A 24,476-nucleotide genomic window follows, 5' to 3' on the forward strand; every position below is an offset into this window, starting at 1 on the left:
TATGCTTCCGTAAGAGCAGGTGTAGAGAGTCTGCTCTTCTCCTTTCCAAAACTTGCAGTCGATTCTTCTTGGCTTGTGGGCAACCTCATAGTCCTCAATGTGTGGGAAGGCACACAGAGATGGTCACCCCAGTCTGTGGAATCTTTGCCAATTTCATTTTATTTCTTTTGTACCACAACGGTGAAGATACAGCACTGAGCTACCCAAGAACACTTCTCTTTTTTTCTACACTTTTTTTCACCAGTTACTCCTTCCTCCTCCCTTAAATAGTCAATAAACTTTATTTAAGCTTCCTGACACTTCTATTTCATCATTCTACTCAGCCACAAAATGCAACCTCCATACAGATAGTTGATGGGATAATAATAATAATAATAATTCCTTACATATATATAGCACTTTAATGACTACTCAAAGCGCTTTACATACTGAGTGAGGAGACACTTCAACTACCACAACTGTCTGGCATCTGTCTGGATGATGTGATGGCAGCCATTTTGTGCCAATACGCTCACCACATATAATCTATTAGGTGGTTAAGGGATGAGAGAGATAGACAATCAGAGACAGGGGATATATCTATCTATCTATCTATCTATCTATCTATCTATCTATCTATCTATCTATCTATCTATCTATCTATCTATCTATCTATCTATCTATCTATCTATCTATCTATCTATCTATCTATCTATCTATCTCTAGTGCTTTACACATTTATCTATTGATAGATAGAAATCCACAAAAGGAGAAAAGATTAATCAATTATTTTAAAACAATCTTTTATTCCTTCGTGTGGATGGCTCCTTTGGAAACCAAAAATGGTTCCCTTATGGCATCGCACTAAAGAACTACTCTGGCAATTTTATTTTTAAGAGTGTCCTTTTCTCTGCATTCATTTATGGTTCTTCTGTTGGGGTGTCTTGCACCACCACTACCTGATCAAAGTCCTGTGCAGACACCTGTAATGATGGAATGAAAGAAGGTGCCCCAGCTGTCCACGAGACCCACTGTGTTGCATCTTCTCATGTGAAGCCTGGAAACAAGGAGGAATGATAAGCTTCTTACACCTCTCTGTTGGGTTCTTTGCCGATTCTTCTTGAGCAAAAGCCTCCAGCTTTTGATGACTTCTGTGCTTCAACTGGCTTCTTTAAATCCCACCAAAGAATTTCAATGAGATTTAAATCTGGTGACTGAGAAGGCCAATCCAGGACATTCTAGGATCTTTTTCTCAACCAAGCTTTGGTTAAGGTGTACTTGGGATCATTGTCTTGCTTGAAAGTCCAATGATCACCAAGATTCAATTTATAAACAAAAGGCATCATGTTCTTCTTAAAATGGCCAGGTAATTCTGGGAGTCCATGATCCCAGCTACATGGTCAAGATTGCCGGATCCTGTAGCAGAAAAACATCCCCACAACATCAATGACCCACCTCCATGTATGACTGTGGGGATGGTAGGCTTTTGGTCATAAGCCTGACCTTTCTCATGCCAGACATACCTCTGGTCCATGTGCCAAAAAGTTCCAATTTAGTTTTATTAGTCCATAGAACTGTTTCCCAAAACTCTGCAGGCCTATCCAAACTTATCCTGGCATATTGTAGTCAACCTTTGATATTCTTTGTGGTCAAGAGTGGAGTGTGGCGATGAAGTCCTTGTTTATTCACTGCTCATTTTATAGTTGCCACTGAACCACTTGTCCCAGCCTTCATCAGGTCATCCTGTAGGTGTTTTGCAATAACACAGGGGTTGTTTTTCTTGGTTGTCCTGACTAAGTTGTTCACACTAGAATTACCAGAGCCTACAAAAAAACTCATAGATCTGTCCCACTTTAAATCGCTTCTCACCTCTCCGTCAGCGTCTTTTGTCCTTTAAATTTGTTGATAAGCAACAAGCAGGCTGCTGTCACATCCCCCCACCCCGCACAGTTTTCTCATCTAAAGTCTGTTTACCTGTGTTTCAGTTGATTAGAGTTGTATAGAGTGAGAAGTCAAGCAAAATGACACCTTTTATAAATACTATATCGTTATTTGGAACACATGCATTTCATGTGTGTTCCGTGTCTACAACATTCTATGTAAACGCATCATTAAAACAGAAACGTTTTTCATGTTTTAGTAATAATTGACAAAATGTAGACGTGTATAATGTGTGAAGCCTGAAGCCCCAAATATCAAAGAAACACTTTCATAAAAGGTACAAATAGAACAAGTGCGCTTTTATTAAAAAATATAACTGCAGAAAAACAACACGCGTTAGGGTGTGACACTGACACACATTTACTACAACTGCTTTGGTGGTGCAATGGTATCAACTGTTGACTGGTAATCAAAACTTCACAGGCTCGATCCCAGACAAGTCCTTTTTGAGAAGTGAGCTGCTTTTATCCTTACTATTTTAGAATAAAAACATATATTTGATTTCAGTCTATAACAGCCGGTGTAAATGTATGATGCTTGTAAAGGTTAGCTTTTTTTAAATTTTTTTTTTTATTCAGTTTGATTCTCTCAGTCCCGTTCACGATCCTACCTTACCCCAACTCCCCGCATCTGACACTGCTGTTTTCACATAAAGACGCGCTATAGCTCTGCACTCTGTAGGGAGTAAGTAAATAAATCCTAATAAATAACATTCAATCTACCTTTTATGTAAGTAACACATACATGTTGATGTACAAGTATAACAAAACAAGTGCACTTTTATTCAAGACTATAACCAAAGAAAAAAAAAGGCCACAAGTATGCTGCAGAGCTTCCTGTGTTTGAGTGACACAGGCATGCTCAAAAAATACATGTGTAATGCCACAAAAAGTGCACGCAGACACTTCAGTTTGCAAGCATTGGTACTTCCTACAGAGTGCAGAGTTATAGCGCGTCTTTATGTGAAAACAGCAGTGTCAGATGTTTTCTTTTTTTATTCAGTTCCATTCTCTCAGTCGCGTTCACGATCCTACCTTACACCCCCCCAGTCTGACAGCATTCTCGTTACAATACTTGTGAACTGAATTGTCTACGTGCACTTTTGAAAGGTAGGATCGTGAACGAAAAAATGGAAGAAACCTCAGGAAAGGCAGTTCAAAGAGAGACCCCTTTCCAGGTAGGTTGGACGTGCAGTGGGTGTCAAAAAGAAGGGGGTCAATACAATACAACACACAGAACAGAACAAATCCTCAATATAGTACAACAATAAAAATTTTAGAAGTACGGAGTAGAATTTAACAGTAGATATCACATAATAAGATTTGGATTTGTTTAGAGTCCTGGAAACCTCACCCATCAAGCTGCCTCCCCCATTTGGCCATTCCACAGCTGAAATAGCGCTAATCCGATGAAAGGACCCCTCTTTCCCATGATTCCTGCGATCCTCCATCAGGGATGACTTCACCTTAAGCAGGCCAAACAACTTGGCAGTTGGGCTGTGGCACCAAGTGCCACATTTGAGTACCGAGAAGAGAAACAGAATAAATGAGGGTTAGTATCCAATTATAACTATCATGTTACTTATGTTTTAATGATGACTAACAACAGAGATGCAGTATGTACAGTTAATCAGCAGCTCTAGTCAGGATATGCTAAACTGAAGTAGTGAGTCTTCAGCCAGGATTTAAAGGCTGAGACTGAAGGGGCATCTGTTATAGTAGCAGGGAGACCACTCCAGAGTTTAGTGGCCCTGTAACTAAAAGCTTGACCTCCCACTGTTATTTTATTAATCCTTGGAATCCTAAACAGATCGGCATCTTGAGATCTTAATGTGCGCTCAGGTTTGTAAGTCATGATAAGTTCAGACAAGTAAGCCAGACCTTGGCCATTTAATGCTTTATATTTTAAAAGGATGATTTTGAAATCCGCCCTAAACTTAACCGGGAGCCAGTGTAAGGTTTTAAGAACTGGAGTTATGTGTTCATATTTTCTTGTTCTTATGATAATTCTTGCAGCAGCATTTTGGATTAATTGGAGTCTATATAAAGAAGAGTTTGAACATCCAGTGAACACCACATTGCAGTAGTCAATCCTACTAGAAATAAATGCATGAATTAATTTCTCACAATCCTGTTTATTTAGAAAGCGCCTTAATTTCCCAACATTTTCAAGATGGAAGAAACATGATTGGGACAACTTTGTAATATGCTCTTTAAATGACATGCTAGAGTCAAAGATAACTCCTAGATTGCGGGCTGATTCAGTGAAAATAAATGATGAGTTAAATGACAACAGAATATTGTTGTGATCAATGTCATTCCCTCCAACAATTAACATCTCTGTTTAATCTGTGTTTAAAGACAAGTAGTTCTCATCCAACAACTCCTTTAATTCACTAACACAACTAATTAAAGACAACATCGGAGAAACTTCATTTGATCTAAATGAAAGGTATAACTGGGTGTGATCTGCATATGAGTGAAAATTAATATTATGTTTCCTAATGATTGATTCCAGTGGAAGCATGTAAATTAAGAATAGTAAAGGTCCCAGTACTGAGCCCTGCGGGACAATGTATTGAACTTCTGTGTATAATGATGGAGTACTGTCAGCACATTTCTGTACATATTGGAACTGATTTGATAAATAAGAACTAAACCAAGCAAGCACAGTGCCTGTAAGCCCAGCATCATTTTCTAGCCTGTGCAGTAAACTAGAATGATCAATGGTGTCAAATGCTGCACTTAAGTCCAACAACATAATTACAGTGGAGTTTCCCTTCATCAGAGGATATCAGAAAGTCGTTTACAACCCGTGTTAGTGCCATGTCTGTACTAATACTTTGGAGTCTTTCACAAATTGGGGGAGATGTGATCAGGAGATGTGGTGCAGTGGCTAGCAGCTCTCAGTTTACTCATCTATGTTCTCATCCATACTGCTTGACTCACTTTTCTATGTTTACCTCCCAATCACTATCAGTATCTGCACTACCCATGCTCTAAAATGGATGCTTTTACCTGTTCCACACTCTCAGTTGGGGTTTAAAGGTTACCGGACCTTCTCTGTAGTGGCCCCAAGACTATGCAATAGTCTTCTATCTTTTAAACATTTCATGTCAGACTTGAAAACCTATTTATTTTCTCAGGCTTTTGAGTTATTTTAAAGATGATGTATTCAGCTGTCTACTCTGTCTTGGTGTGTTTTGTATTGCTGTCAGTTGATTGTGGTTCTCTCCTTCTATTGCTTTTTTAGTTTGTTAGTTGTGTTATTCTTTTTTTAAAAGAGTCTTTTTTTACACTTCTCTTTTATTTCGTTTAAATGTTTGGTTTGTTTTAATTGATTTTATTCTGCAGTACTTTGGCTGACATTTGTTGTCTTTTAAATGTACTAAATAGATAAATATGAAATGAAATGAAATTTGCTTATCCAAAGCAGACTACAAAATAGGTCAACATAATCAGTCTGGGGGACAGTTTAGGAACAAGTGTTACAGAACAATGATACAGAATTGATCATCCTAAGAGATTCCAGGCTGGAGTCTTCTTGGGTAAAAAGTTACAAATGCCTGGATTCATCAAATGCCATCACTCCAAAGATGAGAAATGGGATTCACGTTTGGGCTCAGGCTGGGCCATTCAAGGACATTCACTGGGTTAACCCTAAGCCACTCTCGATGTCTTTGTTTCGGCCTCAGGGTCATTGTGCTGTTGGAAAGTGACCGTTTGGGCCAGTCATAGGCCCAGAGCATTCTGCAGCAGGTTTTCATTAAGGACATCTCTCAGCTTAACATTGACCCTGACTAGTCTCCCAGTCCCCAACACTACAGTATGATGCTACAACCACCATACTTTACCTTTTAAATGGCAGTGCACAGGTGATAAGTCAGGGGTTCTCAAACTCGGTCCTGGGGGACCCCTGTGGCTGCATGTTTTTGTTCCAACCAGATTCCTAATCAGTGACAACACCTGATAGCGCTGATCTCATTTAATTAGCTGGTATTATTTTTCTTCTGCATTTAGCAAAGCATAGCAGCATGATTTTTACATTCAGAAGAAATTTTGAAATATTTCTGTTTTTTCTATGGATTTAAATGCTTCTCTCTTTTTATTATATTTCGCCCTTTTTCTGTGCACTTTGCTCCCTTTATTGAATCTTAATAATGACAATTAAAAACAAGCAGAGCAGAAACCCAAGCAAACAACACTCAATCGTGAAAGGCTGCAACTACTTTAGTGTCAGCCCCACAATGTAGTAAATAACGATTAATTAAAAGTTAAAAAATTAGAACACCTAGAAAAGTAGAATGACAATCAAGATGAAAATACTGTTAAAAAGAAAAATACATATAACTGCTTAGTACATTTTAATACTTTTTTTTTTTTTTCTTACCAAACTTCGTTTTCTAATTTGTATATTGTTCCCAAAACAGGGAATCTGGGAAACAACAGTTAACTTAGTCAGCCCAGGAGTCCAATTAAAAACAGGCTGGTTGGAACAAAAACCTGCAGCCACAGGGGTCCCCAGGACCGAGTTTGAGAACCCCTGTGATAAGTGACACCTTGTTTGCTAAAGACTGATGCTTAGAATTACAGCCAAACAGTTCAATCCTCATTTCATCAACTTAGAGAATTTCGTTTTTCACAGTCAGCAAGTCTTGTAGGTGCCTTTTTACAAACATCAGTCTGGGAGACAGTTTGGGAACAAGTGTTAGAGGACAAAGATACAGAATTGATCATCCCAAGGGATTATAGGCTGGAGTCTTCTTGGGTAACAAGTTACAGATGCCTGGATTTGGGAATTTCCATTCTTCTTTGCAGAACCTCTCAAACTCTATCAGGCTGGATGGAGATTCAGTCACTCCAGAGATGTGCAATGGGATTCACGTCTGGACCATTCAACTACATTCACTGGGTTAATCCTAAGCCACTCTTGTTGTCTGTTTCGGTGTTAGGGTCATTGTCCTGTTGGAAAGTGACCCTTTGGCCCAGTCATAGGTCCAGAGCACTCTGCAGTAGGTTTTCATTAAGGATATATCTCTGCTTTGCTCTAATCAGCTTAACATTGACCCTGACTAGTCTCCCAGACTCCAACCTTACAGTATGAGGCTACCACCACCATACTTCACCTTTAAAATGGCATTGCACAGGTGATGAGTAACGTCTTGTTTGCTAATGACTGATGCTTAGAATTAAGGCTAAACATTCTCAATACTTGCTTTATCAGACTAAAGAATTTTGTTTTTCTTGTAGGTGCCTTATTACAAGCATCAGTCTGGGGGAACGTTTGGGAACAAGTGTTAGAGGACAAGGTTACAAAACTGATCAGCCTAATTTAGGAGCTCAGAACGAAAATGCAAGCTTGTTGCAATTCCATGAAAAAGTCATCATCATTTAGTCAGATATTCACCAAACAAAAGAGTCTTCAACTGCTTCTTTAACACATTGAGGAAGTGAACGGTTCGAATGCAGGTGAGCAGCTCATTCCAACTGCTAGGAACTACACATGATAAGATACTGGATTGAGATTTGATGCCATGCAGAGGCAGCATCATAGCCAACCTGACTGGGCAAGAAGAACCAAAGGACCTTAGAAGTATCTCCATATATGTAAGTGTGGACCCATCGACTACTCTGTAGGCAATCATCAAGGTTTTGCTGCTAGAGGGAGTCATTATAATGTTGTACTGTGGAAGAATAATTTTAGGGTAACAGCTTTCATCTTAAAGAAATTACATAAAGGGTTATTACATGTCAGAAACCCTTGCAGGCATATCAGGAAACCAGATGTACTGAAACAATGTACTGAAAGAAGACTAAGAAATCAGCAGATGTCCTGTAAAGAACCAGAATTGAGAGGTGGTTATATGTATAGAGATTTCAAGGGTGGTGGCTCAACTAAAAGGTATAAGAAGAACCAGAATCTTATATATATACATCTGCGTGTGGAAGTGCGTGTGTCTGTCGGTCCGGCCCAGAAGTGCGAAGCTACAGCATGAAGCTCAAAGATAGCAACTCTGTTGTCAAAGTGAAACTGCTGAGAAAAGAGAAACTTGCTTAGCCGCTAATACACAAGTGAGGTGAGCACATCGGCAAAACGAAACCGCTGAGGAAACAGAACGTCTCTTAGCAATTGCAATTGCTATGCAATTGATTGATTGAAGTGCCAGAATCTATGGTTTCTAGGAGCCTGGGCTTTTTACAGCAAGGGCTTACACAGCTGGTATAATATAATAGACTTTTATTTTATATAAGTCATTTGGGTGTAAACCAACAAACCAACCAGAGTAACTGTATGCATTGATTGACACTGTATGTAAATTCAAGCGTTTATAAAATGAATGTCTGTTCTTTGTTCTCTGATCATTCTGACCAGGCTGTAACGGACTGCTTTTGGAGAATGCTTGCTGAGGAGTAACTAAAAGATACAATGAACAGCTTTTCTCCTTCCTGATTACTGATTTGTCCTGTTAAAGGATGTTTCTTTCTTTAAGAAGACTAGGGGGCTCCGCCCCCCCGCTCACTTCACTCGCTCACCTCCGGGTTTGGTTTACCGGATATACAATTTAAAGAGATTTTTATTTTCATGGGAATTGTTACATATGCATTATTTTACTTATACTTTAAAACTTTTGTAAAAACAATACTTGTCCTTTATTTCTGGCCCTGGGCATGGTTAAATCTCTTTCTTGCAGGATGTATAACGCTGCTTACGTTATTGGGGGGGCTGAACGCACGCTAAGGAGATGCCTTTCGTTCAGCTGCTGTCTTTCTGCTGCTGCTGCCAAGCTGCGTGTTCTCTTTGTCACGCTGGACTTCAATCATTTGAAAGCCTGTACAGCAGCTGTCCTTTTGCCATTTCGCGTCTCTGCCACTCGCATTGTGACGGGGTGGCTGAACGCTCACTAAGGAGATGTGGTTGGATCATCTGTTGGCGAGCTTCGTGTTCTGCTTGTTGTTGTTTTAAGAGCTGGGAGCACATGAAGTGCATCTGCCAAAAGCATTCCAACAACTGCTAGGTTAGATGTCCATGAACTTGTTTTAAATATTGTCTCACTGCCTTGTCTTGCGTGAAGTTAAAGTGTCTCTCGTGGGACGTCAAATTGTCTTCCGAGAAGATCACGTCTCGTCTCCCTAGTCTCCCTCCCAAGATTTTTTTTTATAATAGAGAGATGTTAAATTTCTACCACAGTACTCCTCAGTCTACATCCGCATCCTTGCCTGTGTTCACAAACTCTTAGTAGGTACTGAATGATTAAGATCACAAGTGTTAGGCTGATGAGCTGAGCAATAATGGCAGATTTCATAGAAGAACCATGGATTCTCTCCTTCAAGAGGAGTCAGTTTGAAATGGTATGGATTCCTCATAAGTGCTTCCTTTGGGAGATGTAGAAGGATTGGCCCACTAGAAGACGACCCAGGTCATGTCATAGCAATTTTAACTCTCTTGTGACAATGTGACCCAGGAGGAGCTTGAAGAGATCATTGAGGACAGGGTTGCATGGTCTGTAAATTGCTACCCTCGTCATAATAAGTTGATTATGAAAATGAAGTCAAGTTGTGTTATATTAAAGTCAGTAGCCTGTGGGAGACATGCCTATGTCATTGACTATTTTTAAATAAGATTTCTGTGTTCATTCCTGACATGAAGCATAGAATTAAGGTGTATTTTATGTCAGGCTAAAAATGACACAGCAGTGGCCATTTGAAGACCATGATTTTCTAAGATGCGACATGAGATGGAGTGACATTTTGCAGTTGTCATGACTCCATTAAGATGGGCGTTGACATGTAAAAATAGATTGATGTGAAGCAGCAGATCTGAGTGATGATGATTTATTTAAGTCAAAATGTTTTTTTTTTTTTACGTTTCACTTTGACATTTGATTTATGTTCATTTCACAGCCAGTGCTTTGTAATTAAATTAAAATGCACTAATGTAAATATAATTTGCCCCTTGGCAATTTAGTGTTCATGTATGTTCACATTCTTATCAAGTCAATTTGTTAATCGGAACAGCACATCACTGTGCTGAAAATGCTTTACAGCAAACAACATTACAATGTATCATATAATGTGCTGCTTGTGCTAAGTATTAAATACTAGCTGTGTAAAAAGCCCAGGGTCCTAGAAGCTTTTGAAGTCGTCAGAAAAAAAATGGAAATGCAGAGATGTCAGGTAGCTCAAAGGGACTACTCGGGGGTTCTCTCTCCTAGGAGGTGTCGTTTTGCTGGTCTGCCTCGCATAGCTTGTGCATTAGCGGCTAAGTGACTGTCTTTCTTTGGAGGTTTCCTTTTGCCAGCGTGCTCACCTCGCTTGTGTATTAGCGGCGAGGGGGAAAAGTAAAAGGGATACTGTTTTGATGATGTGCTTGCCTCGCTTCTGTATTAGCTGCTAGGTGAGTGACTCTTTCTTTGGAGGTTTTGCTTTGCCAACATGCTCACCTCTGTTGTCAATCAGCGGCTAAGCAAGTTTCTCTCTCCTTGGAGGTTTCATTTTGCCAATATGCTCGTCTTGCTTGTGTATTAGTGGCGGTGGTTCCACTTTGGCGACCGAGTCGCTTTGAGCTTCATGCTGTAGCCTGGCACTTCCGGGCTGGACAGACAGACACACACACTTCCGTGCATAGATGTTTATATATAAGATACAGCACAAAGTCAACATGACAACAGGCAAGGTGCTTCTAAGTTGAATGAATGTTTACAAAGTCTAGAGCAGTAAGGGTTACAAACAGCATGGCAGCTTTCAGACTCCTGGGTGTGCCCACCAGAATTAACACTAGAATCCCTGAAGCCTACAAAAAAACTCATAATCCTGGCCCACCTTAAATTCCTTCACGCCTCTCCATCAGTGTCGTTTGTTTTGTAAATGCGTCGATCAGCACAAGCAGCCTGCTATCCCATTCCCCTGCCTTGATGGAGCTCAGCTCAGGAAAAAAGTTCTTCTAGCTCAAGCCAAGGCTCTTTATCTGTGTGTGAGGTGGATGGCATTGTACAAGGTAAATAATATAGTATATTGTTATTTGGAATACATGCATTTCATGTGTGTTCCATGTTTACAGAGATCTGGGTAAGTGTAGGATGAAAGGAAATACAAGAAATGCAAGAAATGCTGAACAAATACCTAAAGCAAAAACTTTTTCCATGTTATATTAATAATGACGTGAAGAGTATAATGTGTGAAGACTTTAGTCCAAATATCAAATAAACATGTGCGCTTTTATTCAAAACATATAACCAAAGTAAAAAAAAAATCATTCAATTTACATGTTACTGTCAATGAGTTACAAGCCCAAGCTCAAATGGCAAATGAAGGGTGTTTATTATGCAAATTACCTTTGTACAAACAAATAAACAAGTTGTTTTCTCTTTATTTCTCCTGCTCTTGCTCTCTCTATTGCATTGCTCTCTCCCAGTCGAGTGTCACCCTCCTTCCTTCCAGCTCCGACTCGAATAGACAAGGCAGTGCCGTCCCTTTTATTAAGGAGCTCTTCTACTGCCAGGGCATTTGACCATTGGAAGCACTTCTGGGTCATGCAGAAATCCCAAATAACATAGAGTGTATATCCCTGCAGTGCCCTTTTGTGGCACCCACAGACCAGAGCAGACTGCACAACCCAACTACAATTTGCAGCACTCCCTGCTGGTCTCTGAATGGGCACCGATAGCCAGTTCAGGGGGAATAACCATGAGAGAAAGTCCTTCTCTGTCCGTCCCTTTTATCGCAGTCATTGAAGGTACTACAAATATAACTGGTTGGGACGCCTGCACATCCCTTCCTCTCGTTTGGCTGGGATGTCTGTCCAACCACCTGGGGAGTCTCATTCAGGTAAGGCACCTTTCTCTCTCTCAGCCATGGTGGAACCTTCCCCTCTCCTGGTCGGGATGCCCGTCCATTTCGAGTGGCAATTACAGTGTGTTTATTAAAATCTCTAGAGCATGCAGATACTCAGTTACTTGTGGAATATATTAATCAAATTAGATTTTGAGCGTGTTATATCTGTATCTGTGTTGTAATTCTACAACATTGTGTTTTTGTGTATATGACAACTGCCAAGTCTTTCTGGGCACATGACAGTTGGCTATTTCTTCAAGGCATCACATAAAGAGTTCTTGTTCCTTGTTGTTCACATGACCTTTAAATGGTTTCTTGATATGCTTGAACAAGCTTAGATTATATTTATGTATCCTTTATGCTACTTCTGAAATAGATGCTATATTGCTTTGTGCCCTCCCTCACCATAACCCGTCGCCTATGGAGAAGAAACGAATAGTCTAGATTCATCAAAATTTCGATTACCAGTTTTTGATGGATCTCGACGTTTTAGGGGCCTGGATACCAAAAACATTCATATCTTTATGATGTGTGTGTGTCTGTGTGTCGCAGTTTCTTGAGGACACTCTAGAGCTAAAACGACTGGATGGAAAAATACCAATCTCGAAACTTAAGCCTGTTATGAGATGATGATGTACTGATTAGTTTTTGAGCCAAATCATGCAAGAGAAAGAGGCGCTCTAGAGGAACCCTCAAATATGGTGTTTCTGCAATTAATTATGAATTATTCTTGTCAATTGCTATCATTGCTAACCTAATAACCTCAGAGCAGTAAATAATTATTGATATGTTATAGAATAGTAAGGGTAACTTGGTTCAAAAGGCGAAAAGCCTATTGACACTCACATTCAAATTTTTATAATGTGAAATTCATACCCAAACACTTTATTCGCAATAACTATGTTGACAATGAATGACTATGTGGCCCCTGAATGTAATTTTTCTTCCAATTCTATTTGTTACAATTTGAAATAATTTTGTAAATGAATTAAAGGGATAATTTATTTCTGGTTGCAGTTTTTGAAGCTCTTTGTGCATAAGTATTTAAAAGTCTATCTGGGTCTTATTTAAAAAATACTGATCCTGGGATTTTTTTCGGGACTGTGCCCAAAAGACTGCTTATTGCATTAGGCAGAAACAAGTTCTGAATGTTCTGGAATGTTTAGGGGGAATGGTTGTTGCACTGATCAGGGACAGGTGAACATGTTATTGAATGGAGGGATGTAAGGGGTATGGCAAGGTTGCAAAAAGACCCCCGTAACACAGACATCAAGGAGCTCTTTGAATGCTCAGACCATCTTCATGTGATGGGTGATTTTTCAGAGAAAAGAACTGCCTTTAGGACTATCACTGTAAATGAACACTGTTAAACACTGGGTCTATGACAGTTTCCATTACGTTGATTTAGTTTATAGGTACAATTGTATCCTTTTTCATAATTATTATTAATAACCAATAACTGTGGGGCATCTGTTGATGAAGAAAGATTCCCTGATCTTGACTTTGCCGACAATGCTGTGATCTTCGCGGAGTCAATGGAGGCTTTGATCAGGGCACTCGAGAGACTGAGTGAGGAGTCTGAATGCCTGGGCTTGCGAGTGTCCTGGATGAAAACCAACATCCAATGAGATCCAAACCAATGACCTATTGGACACGGCCGTCAGCAGTGTGTCTGTCTGCGGAAAGAGAGTCAACCTTGTCAAGAGGTTTACTTACGTCAGCAGTGACATTCATGTGTCTGGTGACTCTTCCTATGAAGTCAGTAGAGGGATTGGGAGAGTATGGGAGGTCATGAGGTTGCTGGAAAGGGGTGTGTGGTGCTCCTAAAATCTATGCAAAAGGATGAAGGTCCAGGTCTTTAGAGTCCTGTCATGCTATATGGTTGTGAGACATGGATGCTATCCAGTGACCTGAGACAAAGACTGGACTCCTTCACTACTGTGTCTCTTTGGTATCACTGATTTCACTTTGTGGCCAATGAGTGGTTGCTCACGGAATCCTGAATAAAGGCACATTACTTGCATTGTGAAGGGAGCAGCATTTATGGCCTTTTGGCATAATTCCCCGAGGGTGATTCAGCTTAGAGGATCCTCATTGTTGGGGACCTGAGTGGCTGGACCAAGCCAAGGGGACACCCACGTAAGACCTGGCTGTGGCAGATAGATGGTAATTTCTGGGGGGTGGGACTAGACCGTCTGACTACCCAGGGAGTTGCCAAACAGGATTCCGAGCTGTTTTGTCATGTGGTGGGTGCGACAACTCACTGTACCAGTGCATGCTTCGCAACCTGACCTGCCTGACCTGACCAGATTATTAATAAATTATGATTCATAAAAATGCAACTGTTTTGCAATTATTATTCACAATATATAGGCTTATGGGGGCTCATAAGTAGTCAAGCAAGCAATTAAATCCTTAATTGTTCTTTATATTTGTTTGGACAGTGCAAGTACAAATACAGAAATTCTGCTCCAAACTAGGCCCATCATTGCAATAGTACATTTCCCTGAAAACTATGTAATATATAAAAAATTGAAAACTCTTTCATTTCTTTCAGCAACATCTGAAAGGTGAAAACATTTTTGCCCATTTTTTTTTACATTTGAGTTTTACTGGGTTACATTGATTTGAAAATAATATCTAACTCGTATACCAAAAGAACATCATATAATAATGAGAAATTTAGACATTCCGAAAACTTACATGTATGTATTGTAAGTGCCAATGAGGAAGGACAGGTATCCTGGTCATGATGGAGGATGATTTCTTGCATAGCCAGGAGGCCATAATGGAACAACAGTGGGAGTGGAGACTTAATCCAGTTGGAATGACCAGATAATCTTCATCCCAACTGGGACCAACGAATAATGGATGGATTGGGTGAACATAGGTGTCAAGAGCAGTTCATTCCCCCACACAGTAGGTGGCAGTGTTGCTTGGGGCTGAACCCAGTTAGGATACCCGCAGGGTGTCATGGGAATTGAGTACAGAAATGTAGTCCTGTTGGGTTCCTTGTGTGCTGACTGAGGGATCTGCCAGGGAAGGACTGTAGTTTCCACACAGCTTGAAAGTGCTTCAAATGAGTAGAGCACTCTGGGGCAGGTTTTCATTAAGGATTTCTTTGTTCTCTTTGCTCTGTTCAACTTTCCATCGACCCTGACTAGTCTCCCAGGCCTCAACCCTATAGTATGATGCTACCACCACCATACTTCACGTTTAAAATGGCATTGCACAGGTGATTCATTATTTGCAGGGATGTTTCTGGGGATAGGTTGACCAGGCAATGGCCTAGGGCTCCTTCTAGTGGTCAGGGAGCATTACTGCAACCCTCTGTATAGATTCTTATCTTTATTTTGTTTATGAAAGTCTGGACCGGAGCAGAAAAAAAAGTTTATGTTCTGCACCTCAGCACCGCCTGCACTGTCTGCACTGTGCACAGCCCAATCTGTGTGCTGTTGGATACACTAGTGAAGGCAGCGTGCCAGGCATCTTGTGTGACATGCTGCTTCCTCGTTACCTGTGCACCACGCATGTGACAGTGATACAGAGCTGCTTCCACTTCGGCAGTTAGCCGCTGCCAAGACCAGGAGTCAGGACTCACTCCCTCGTCATCCCACATGATGCACAGCCTGCCAGATGGACATACAGCTGGGTCCCAGTCCCCTCCTCCTCCTCTTCTTCAAGCATGGCGCCACATGGTGAGTGACGGCCGAACTGGGTGCAGTCCAGACTCCAGTGAGTGACTGAGTCCAGGCAGCTTCCTCCTGTCATAGCCACCAACCACTTGGCTTGTTCCTTGGGTCAGGTGATACTAAAGTGAGAGTGAGAGCCTGAGGAGAGGGCATCCTGGAGGCAGGAGCACTGGCACTGCAGAAGGACACTGTGACCACTACACCACCAGGGATTTTTCAACAATGCATACACTAATTTACAGGCAGAAGACTTTTATTATTATTATTGTTATATTAACATTTATTTATTTTTAATTAATTAATCTAAATGCAAAAGAGTTCTTCTATTATTATTATTGTTGTTGTTGTTATGTTTACATTTATTTATTTTAAATTAAATAAGTGCCATGGATGAAGGAAAGTCATCCTATTATTTAAACTGTGTTAGTAGCATATTGTGTGTCTGTCTGTGTATGGTGGTGTGGGGGAGTGGGACAGATTTTCTTGCCTAGGGCACCATTTCAGTTTTAAGTAGTTCTACATTTTTGCTTCAGACATGATGCTTAGAATTAAGGCCAAGCACTTCAATAATAATAATAATACATTTTATTTAAATGGTGCCCTTCTCATGCTCATAGCATTTTGCAGAGCCACAAAAAGAACAGCTGGGTATATATAACATTGGATACAAATATTTTCTGCATTGAACACTAGAACAGATAAATACAGGATATACAAAGCAACAATTAAAATAAAAGACATTACATCAGAGTAAAATACTAAATTCAATACTAAAAGAAAGCCTGATCAAATAACATCATTTGTGATATAACACACACATAAATTATCCTGAGCATCTCGACTGAGTGAATAAAAGTGAAAAAAAAAACACTAACTTTTACAAGTGCTATAAATTTACAGCGGCTGTTACAGACGCAAATCAAATGTATGTTTTTATTGTATAATATTAACAATAAGAGTAGCTCACTACTCAAAATGGTAAATATACGAGACAGTCAGGATCGAACCGGGAACACTTGATTACAAGTCAGCAATCCTTAGCGCTGCGCCACGCAAACTGTTGCATCATTCTTGAACCTTTTGTGAAAGTGTTTATTTGATCTTTGGGATTTACACATTATATAGTTAATGCTTACATTTTGCCATTTATTACTAAAATGTGAAAAAACGTTTCTGTTTTAACAATGTGTTTACACAGGTTATTGTAGAAGCGTAATGTATGTGTTCCAAATAACAATCTATTATTTCAACTCTAAAACTCCAGCACTTCACTGCTAGATAATCAAGGCTTGAGCTGGGAGAACTTCGTGCCCGTTCTGCAGCGGTTGGGGGATGGCATAGTAGGCTGCTTGTTACTTGTCTTGATCGGCACATTTACAAGACAAAAGATGCTGACAGAGAGGTGCTAAGGGATTTAAGGTGGGCCGGATTTATGAGTTTTTTTCGTAAGCTTTGAAATTCTAGTGTTAAAAGTATGAATAAAGTCAGCTGATATCATTAGTTTCGGGAGGTCTTCCCAAAGTCTGGGTGCTTAACAGCTGATGGCCCTCTCACCCATACAATGCAGGTTAGTGTCGGGCACAGCAAGATGGCTAGAATCAGAGGACCTTGGTGGGTAAACAGAAGCAGAATGTTGGAGAAGGTCACTGATGTAGTACAGTGAAAGACCATTTAAAGCTTTGTAGGTTAATAATGGAATTTTATATACAGTCTTGTAAGACACAGGGAGCCATTGGAGGCAAAGCAGGATGGGTGTTTCAAGCTTGCTGTTCCAGGTTCATGTTAGGCTCTTGCAGTAAAGTTTTGATTACCGGAGCTGTGATAACAGATTTGAAGCGGCACCTGTCAGTTACAATAATCAAAGAGGAATGTGCTAAAAGCATGGACATGTTTCTCAGAAATAGAAAAGGAGAGGAATAAGCAAACACGGGATAGGTTACGGAAGTGGAGGTAAGAAAGTTTTCTAATGAGGTTTATGTGGGTAAAGTAGGAAAGGGAGGAATCAAAAATGATACCAAGACTCCTTGCATTAGCAGAAGGTCTGATGAGATTACCGTCAAGAGTAACTGACAAGGAGCTCATTGTGCTTTAGTGCCATAGTAAAGGGCCTAAACAGTTATGTATGTGGGATATTTCAGTTTGTTCTTTTAATAAATTTGCATAAATTTGTGCTTTGTCATTTTGGAATATTGCATGTTGTTTGATGAGGAAAAAAATTAATTTGAAGGATTGTAGCGTAACGCTGCAACATAACAAAATGTGATAAAAGGGATTACTTTCTGAAGGCACTGTATATGTGAATATATCCGTACAAGACTTGGTGCCGTTCTTCCTTTTTCATGCTCTTAGGCTTCAGACCTTTTGGCAATGTTTTTTAAGTTTGACTTCCAGGGTTTTGTTCTTGGCTTGGTGGAAGTGCAGTTTGACTTTTACTTTCGATCTCTCTTTTTCTGGTTCATCTCTTTCAAAATACTGTCTCCCCAATTTGAGCCAGTATACAGGCAAGTTTACTCGACACAATATGCTGATGCATTATTTCTGAATACATTGTTGGGAATTAGATATTATAGTAGAACTGATCTGAACTGGAGAATCTAGAATTGGCTTAGAAAGAGGGAGAGAGTTGCTTTAAAAAGCTGGGTTTTTGAGATATGCAATGGAGTCGACTCTTCCTTGCAGTGTTTTAAATCTCATGCCTTCCCTAATAAACATGTAAGCAGTTGCTAAGGTTTGATTCTAAGATATACTGTGGAGTTTCTTGATTGTATTTTCCATTATAGGGCACTTACCATTATTTTTTTATTATTATACATAGCCTTGCGTGTTTACATGGCAGTAGAACAAATGGTAATAATTATCAACAATTGTAGCATGTGCAATACAGAAAGCCTTCACTTTTTTCAAATTCAGTTGGTAACATTTAAAACCTAAAAAGATATTAGCGGTAACCTGCAGTACATGTTTCAGCTTAAGGAAGAAAGAAACATTAAAAGTAAATAAACAAAATGTCTAAACCAGGCCACATCTGAGATTAATTTGGCCACAGGTCAAAGTTTCTCTCCACTTATACTCCTTACAATAGCATATGTTGCAAAAAGAGAACTTTAAAACCCTAATTAGATTGTGACTGTAGAATAATAAAAAAAGTAAACTGTAAGCATTTACTTAGCAATGTGAGGGATAATATATCTAATTAGACATTTTTAAGAAAATGTGTAGTTAAAATATACATTTCAAAAAAGTGCATTCCTCTATAATGATGGATTGAAGTTCATGATATGGGTCAGTTAAAATCCATGTACAGGTGTACAGCTAAGTGCGTTATTCTTGACTTCTGTTTCCACAGCTGGTAAGTCTGAAGAGCCATCATTCTTCACATTCCACATGACACATTCCTGTCATTCAGAGGAGGTCTGAAAGACATTATTCACTTCAACATTTACCATTTTCTCCTTGTGTGCCTGAATTCTTTCTACTGTATGGTGATATATTCAAGATGTTTGTAGCTGTTAACTTATAGCTCTGTGGTGACCTGGCACTGCATTAGTTCTCGCAGCTGCCTTAAGGCTACTTATCCCTGCATGGTCACTGTCTATGTGACGTTTACACATTCTCTCTAAGTCAATGTCTTTTTGGTTCTCCAGATTCCTCAGATATTCCAAAACTATGGAGGTGTGCTTCACTGGAATCTCTACATCAGACTGCTATGACTGTTTGTGAGAAGGAGTTGAATTCCTGAAAGGCATCCAATGCTTCTGGGAAAGGCCTGTCTTGAAAGCAGATTTGAAAAATGAATAAATAAATGCAGATCTGATTTTGTATACATACTTGTTTTATCTTGGAAAGGTTTTGGGGTAACCATACACGTGCTCCCTCACCATACCCCATCACCAAAAATCACAGGGTGTCAAATCAGGGGAGTGTGGAGGCCATGGCAATGGTCCACTATGACCTATCATTCGACCTGGAAAGGTGTAGTGGAGATAAAAATAATCCATTAGTGTTAACATAATTTTCACTCACCTTGTGTATGTATGTATGTATATACAGGTATATATATATACCGTATTTACGCGTGTACCACACGCACATTTTTTCCCGAAATTAAGGATTAGAAAATCAGGTGTGCGTCATACACAAGGAAATGTAATTCTGTAATGTTTACTTCTGCTTGGTCTCGCTCTCTCTCGCTCGCGCACTCTCTCGCTCACTTGCTTACGCTCTCTCTCTCCTGCTCGTGCTTTCACGCTCTCTCTCTCTCTCACTCGCTTGCTCGCGTACTTGCGCTATCTCTCGCTCACGCTCTCTATCTCTATCTAAACGCTTCCTACACAATCAAAATGCACGCCGTACATGGGACAAAACGATTTTCACGATTTTCTTTGTAAAAATTAGGGTGCGCGTCTTACATGAGGGCACGTGGTACACGAGTAAATATGGTAGGTATATATATATATATATACTGTATATACTCATGTATAAATCGTGTCTTGAAACCCGAAAAATCTATAAAATCAGACCCGACTTGTACGCCTGGTCAAAAATGCGACACTTAATTTTTTTGTGCCTTGTCCAATCTCAGTTTCTCAGATGCATCAAATTTTGTTGCAGCAGCGCAGTTACCGATTTCTTTTGATACTTCAACAACGTTTAATTTAAAACCACCTTTATAGTTTCTTCTGATCGAATGCTCCATCGTAGATAAAGGATACTCTTATGATAAAGTTGTATGAGGGTGTGAGATACAAAAACCACAAACCAGTGCAAACATTGCTTCGGAATAGTTTGGGTATTACTGTGTGGTCATGTAGCCACAATAGAGAGAGAGAAAGAGAGGTTAGGAGCACACACTGATACAGCACATTGCCACACCCACATAGAAAAAAAAGGCTGTGTGATCTGTGGTTACTCTCTGCAGTGGGCATTAGCATATCATATTTCCTTGTACCAATATCGTGAGTTTTCCGCATTTGACTTATACGACCGACATTATAAAATATCAGAAATTATACTGTAAAATCAAGTCCCGACTTATCCATGGGAGAACATATACATGAATATATACATATATATTTTTATTCCCACACACATTCTTTGTTATGTAGATCCACACATACAGTAGGTCCTCCATCCCAAATCCTAAACTAAGAACTAATGTGGCAGGGAGCTTAGGACATGCCGGGTTTCTAACTTCACATTAAGGAGCTTAGAATTACTAGCCCCCTTAAAGGTATAATTATCAAGAATAAAATAAATGAATTGGAGGAGCACATAATTAGGATATTAGGCAATAAGAGAAGCATGGCAAAATACAATCAATGTGGAATAGGATAACAACAACAACATTTATTTCCATAGCACATTTTCATACAAACAATGTAGCTCAAAGTGTCTTACAAGATGTGAAAGAGAAAGTTATAAGAAAAGAAAAACAAATAACATAAGGCAATAATCTTAAAGAATAAGTGACAAATTTAAACAATCTTGAAAACTGATAAATATCAAGCAGAAGGGTAATGTCCTTATATAAAATATCATAATGTATCTCTAATGATGAGTCCAGAGATAAGGTCAGATGGCTGGAAGGACAGGTAGGCTGGAAAAAAAAACATTTAAAAAAAAAAAACAAAATCTGCAGGGGTTCCAAGGCCAAAAGACCATCCAGACCCCACTGGACATTCTACCTAATTTAAATGTTCTTAATTCATTCCTCTTTGTTTCCAGGCTTCATATGAGGGGATTCGATGAAGTCAGTCTCTTAGAGAGCTGGGAAGTGCTTTGATCAGGTGGTGGTGGCGATCTAAGAACTAGAAAAGGCAGCAGAGAAAAGTAGAAATTTACAGATCCCTGAAGAATATGACAATTCTAGGCCCATATAGTCTATTAGGAGTACATTTAAAATGTACCTATGAAAAAGAACAATTAAAAGTTTTTAGCAGTTTTTTAAAATGTATCCCAGTATCAGTCTGGTGAATATGTATTGGTAAAGTATTCCAGATTTTAGGTGCATAACAGCAATTCTTCTAGGATTGGCTGTTGGAATTACAAGCAGACCAACATTAGAAGTTCTAAGGTTACAACTTGGAGTGTAGGGGGATAGGCATTCCAAAATACAGGATAGAGCAGATTATTTAAGGCTTTATGCACTATTAGGAGTATTTTAAAGTCAGTTCTAAATGACATAGGTAACCAATGCAACAATGCTAAAACTGGTGAGATGTGCTCAGATTTTTTTTTTTAATAGTTAAAATTATGGCAGCTGCATTCTGCACTAATTGCAACTGATTGATGTCTTTCTTAGGTAGCCCTGTTAGGAGTACATTATAGTAATATAATTGACTAAACACAAAAGCGTAAATTAATTTTTCAGCATCTTGCAAAGTTATGAGGTCTAACGTTTTGTTATATTCTGTAAGTGAAAAAATTACAGTACACTTTTCAACAATGTGAAAATAATAAACAATTGGTAAGAAGTACTATAAAATTGCACAATAAATATCTCAAAGAAAAAAAAATCGTTAAAATTGCACACACTCAAATTTCCTCCTTTCTGGGCACTTTACATACAAGTCCCTTCTGTCCCAGCAAGCTTTCTCTTATTTAAGCCTTTAGTTTTGCTTTGCCATCCCTCTCACTAAAGCTTAGAGGGTCACTAAGGTTTCTGTTTCAGTGGAACTCCAGCCCGTCTCATACATACAAACATGCTTACATCCATAACTAACCACCTGAACGACCTCCAGTGCTTTCAGCTTCCCCCTCCCTACTACATTATTGCCAGGCTGTTATAAGCTCCTCCAGCTATTAGCTGACAAGGGACCTGGTCACCCATTCCCCGGTAACATGTATCATGCCCCGTTAATGAGCTAACCTCGAGCACGCATGCCCACCTGATGGTAGTGATGTGTGCTCACATACACCTCCTAACTTCTGTGCCCTGCTTCCTATGCCTGATAAAATCTTATTCTTTTAGCTACTCTCTTTAGAGGTTGCCACAGCGGATCATCTTCTTCCAATCTTTCTGTCCTCTGCATCTTGTTCTGTTACAACCATCACCTGTACTGTATGTCCTTTCTCACCACATCCATAAACCTTCGCTTAGGCCTTCCTTTTTTCCTCTTCCCTAGCAGCTCTATCCTTTGCATCCTTCTCCTAATATACCCAGCATCTCTCCTCTGCACACGTCCAAACTGACTTTGTCTACCAACCATCCAACTTGAGCTGACCCTCTAATGTCCTCCTTTCGAATCCTATCCATCCTCATCACGCCCAATTCAAATCTTAGCATCTTTAACTCTGCCACCTCCAGCTCTGTCTCCTGCTTTCTGGTCAGTGCCACCGTCTCCAACCCATATAACATAGCTGGCCTCACTACTGTCCTGTAGATCTTCCTTTTCACTCTTGCCGATATCCATCTGTCACAAATGACTCCTGACACTCTTCTCCGCCAATTCCACCCTGCCTACACTCTCTTCTTCACCTCTCTTCCACAATCCCCCATTACTCTGTACTATTGATCCCAAGTATTTAAACTCATCCACCTTCACCAGTTCTACTCCTTGCATCCTCAGCATTCCACTGACCTCCCTCTCATTTACACACATGTATTCTGTCTTGTTCCTACTGACCTTCATTCCTCTCCTCTCTAGAGCATATCTCCACCTCTCCAGGGTCTCCTCAACCTGCTCCCTACTATTGCTACAGATCACCATGTTATCAGCAAACATCATAGTCCACGGGGACTCCTATCTACGTCTCGTCTGTCAACCTGTCCATCACCATTGCAAATAAGAAAGGGCTTAGAGCTGATCCCTGATGTAATCCCACCTCTACGGTGTCCATTTTAGGACATCTTCCTCCCTCCGAGAAAACTCCATCCTTCCTACTACCTTCAACAAAATATTCCTCCTCCCTGTGAGGAATCCCCTGTCACCCCTCTCTCCTCCCTCCTTTCACCACTGTCCGCTCTCAGTTCTCCGATGTCTGTTTTCCGTCATCCACCCTCCTATCTCCGTCATCTGCCTTCACCTCTCCGTCAACCCCCACACTCCCCACCCTGCACATCACGGCATATATGTTAATGAAGTGACGTAATACTCCAGCTCCACCTTCTTCACAAGTTCATTCACTGAATTATTTGTCAATTATATTTACAGTAAGAACTTACAGCACGACTCAAACGTGGGAACGAAGGTAAATGACGTTAATTGTTGAGTGTCTTTTAATACTGTGTAGGCATACATATTAACACGTGTGTATTAAAACGTGTGCATTTACGGGGTGATTGTTCAGGCTTAAAAGCGCACCTTTTATTAAAAAGTTAAACGCAAACTTTTTACATTCTGAAGGGCACAAACCACGTCGGATGTCAGCCGTTAAACGCACAAAAATTTCAGTTCACCAGATTAAATAGGTGCAACATATTATCAGTTGTATTCTTACAATAAATATGGAAATGTGTTAATCGTTAACTAATAGTATGGGATGGTGTTTTTTGACTCAGCTACAGATGCCGATGGAGACCAGAACTGCTTTGGAAAAATATGAAAGCCAAATCTGGAAAAAGTTTAGCGCAGCGCTTTGATTTAAATGATTCCATGACTTGGCGGCTTTGCGTAGCTTGTTGTCAATATCTTTACACCTGTTTTTAAGGCTTATTGACTGAAAGGGGCTTTCATGAAAAAAGTTAGGGATTTGATGCAGGATACGCCCTCCACAAATCAAGGAAGTAAAAATAAAGATACTGTATATATTTCTGTGTTATTTAAAACTTTTAAGTTCGTATGCATAGCCCCATTTGGCCGTTTTAGTTTTTTTTTTCTTCTTCAGTAATATTTAATCTCCATAAAGAAAAACAACCTATGCATTTGACTTTGTTTTGTATCTCTTTAGTAATATTTTAGTGTAAAAGGTTATTTTACACAATGTTGAAAAAATAATAAGAAAGCTACATATTTTGGCAGATGCTGCTTTAATTTTCAATGAAATGAAAAAAGCCCTCCAAGAGAAAACAGTTTGCACTCTCTAAAAAGGAGAA

The sequence above is a fragment of the Polypterus senegalus genome, chromosome 2, assembly GCF_016835505.1.
Source record: "Polypterus senegalus isolate Bchr_013 chromosome 2, ASM1683550v1, whole genome shotgun sequence".
Lineage (NCBI taxonomy): Eukaryota > Metazoa > Chordata > Cladistia > Polypteriformes > Polypteridae > Polypterus > Polypterus senegalus.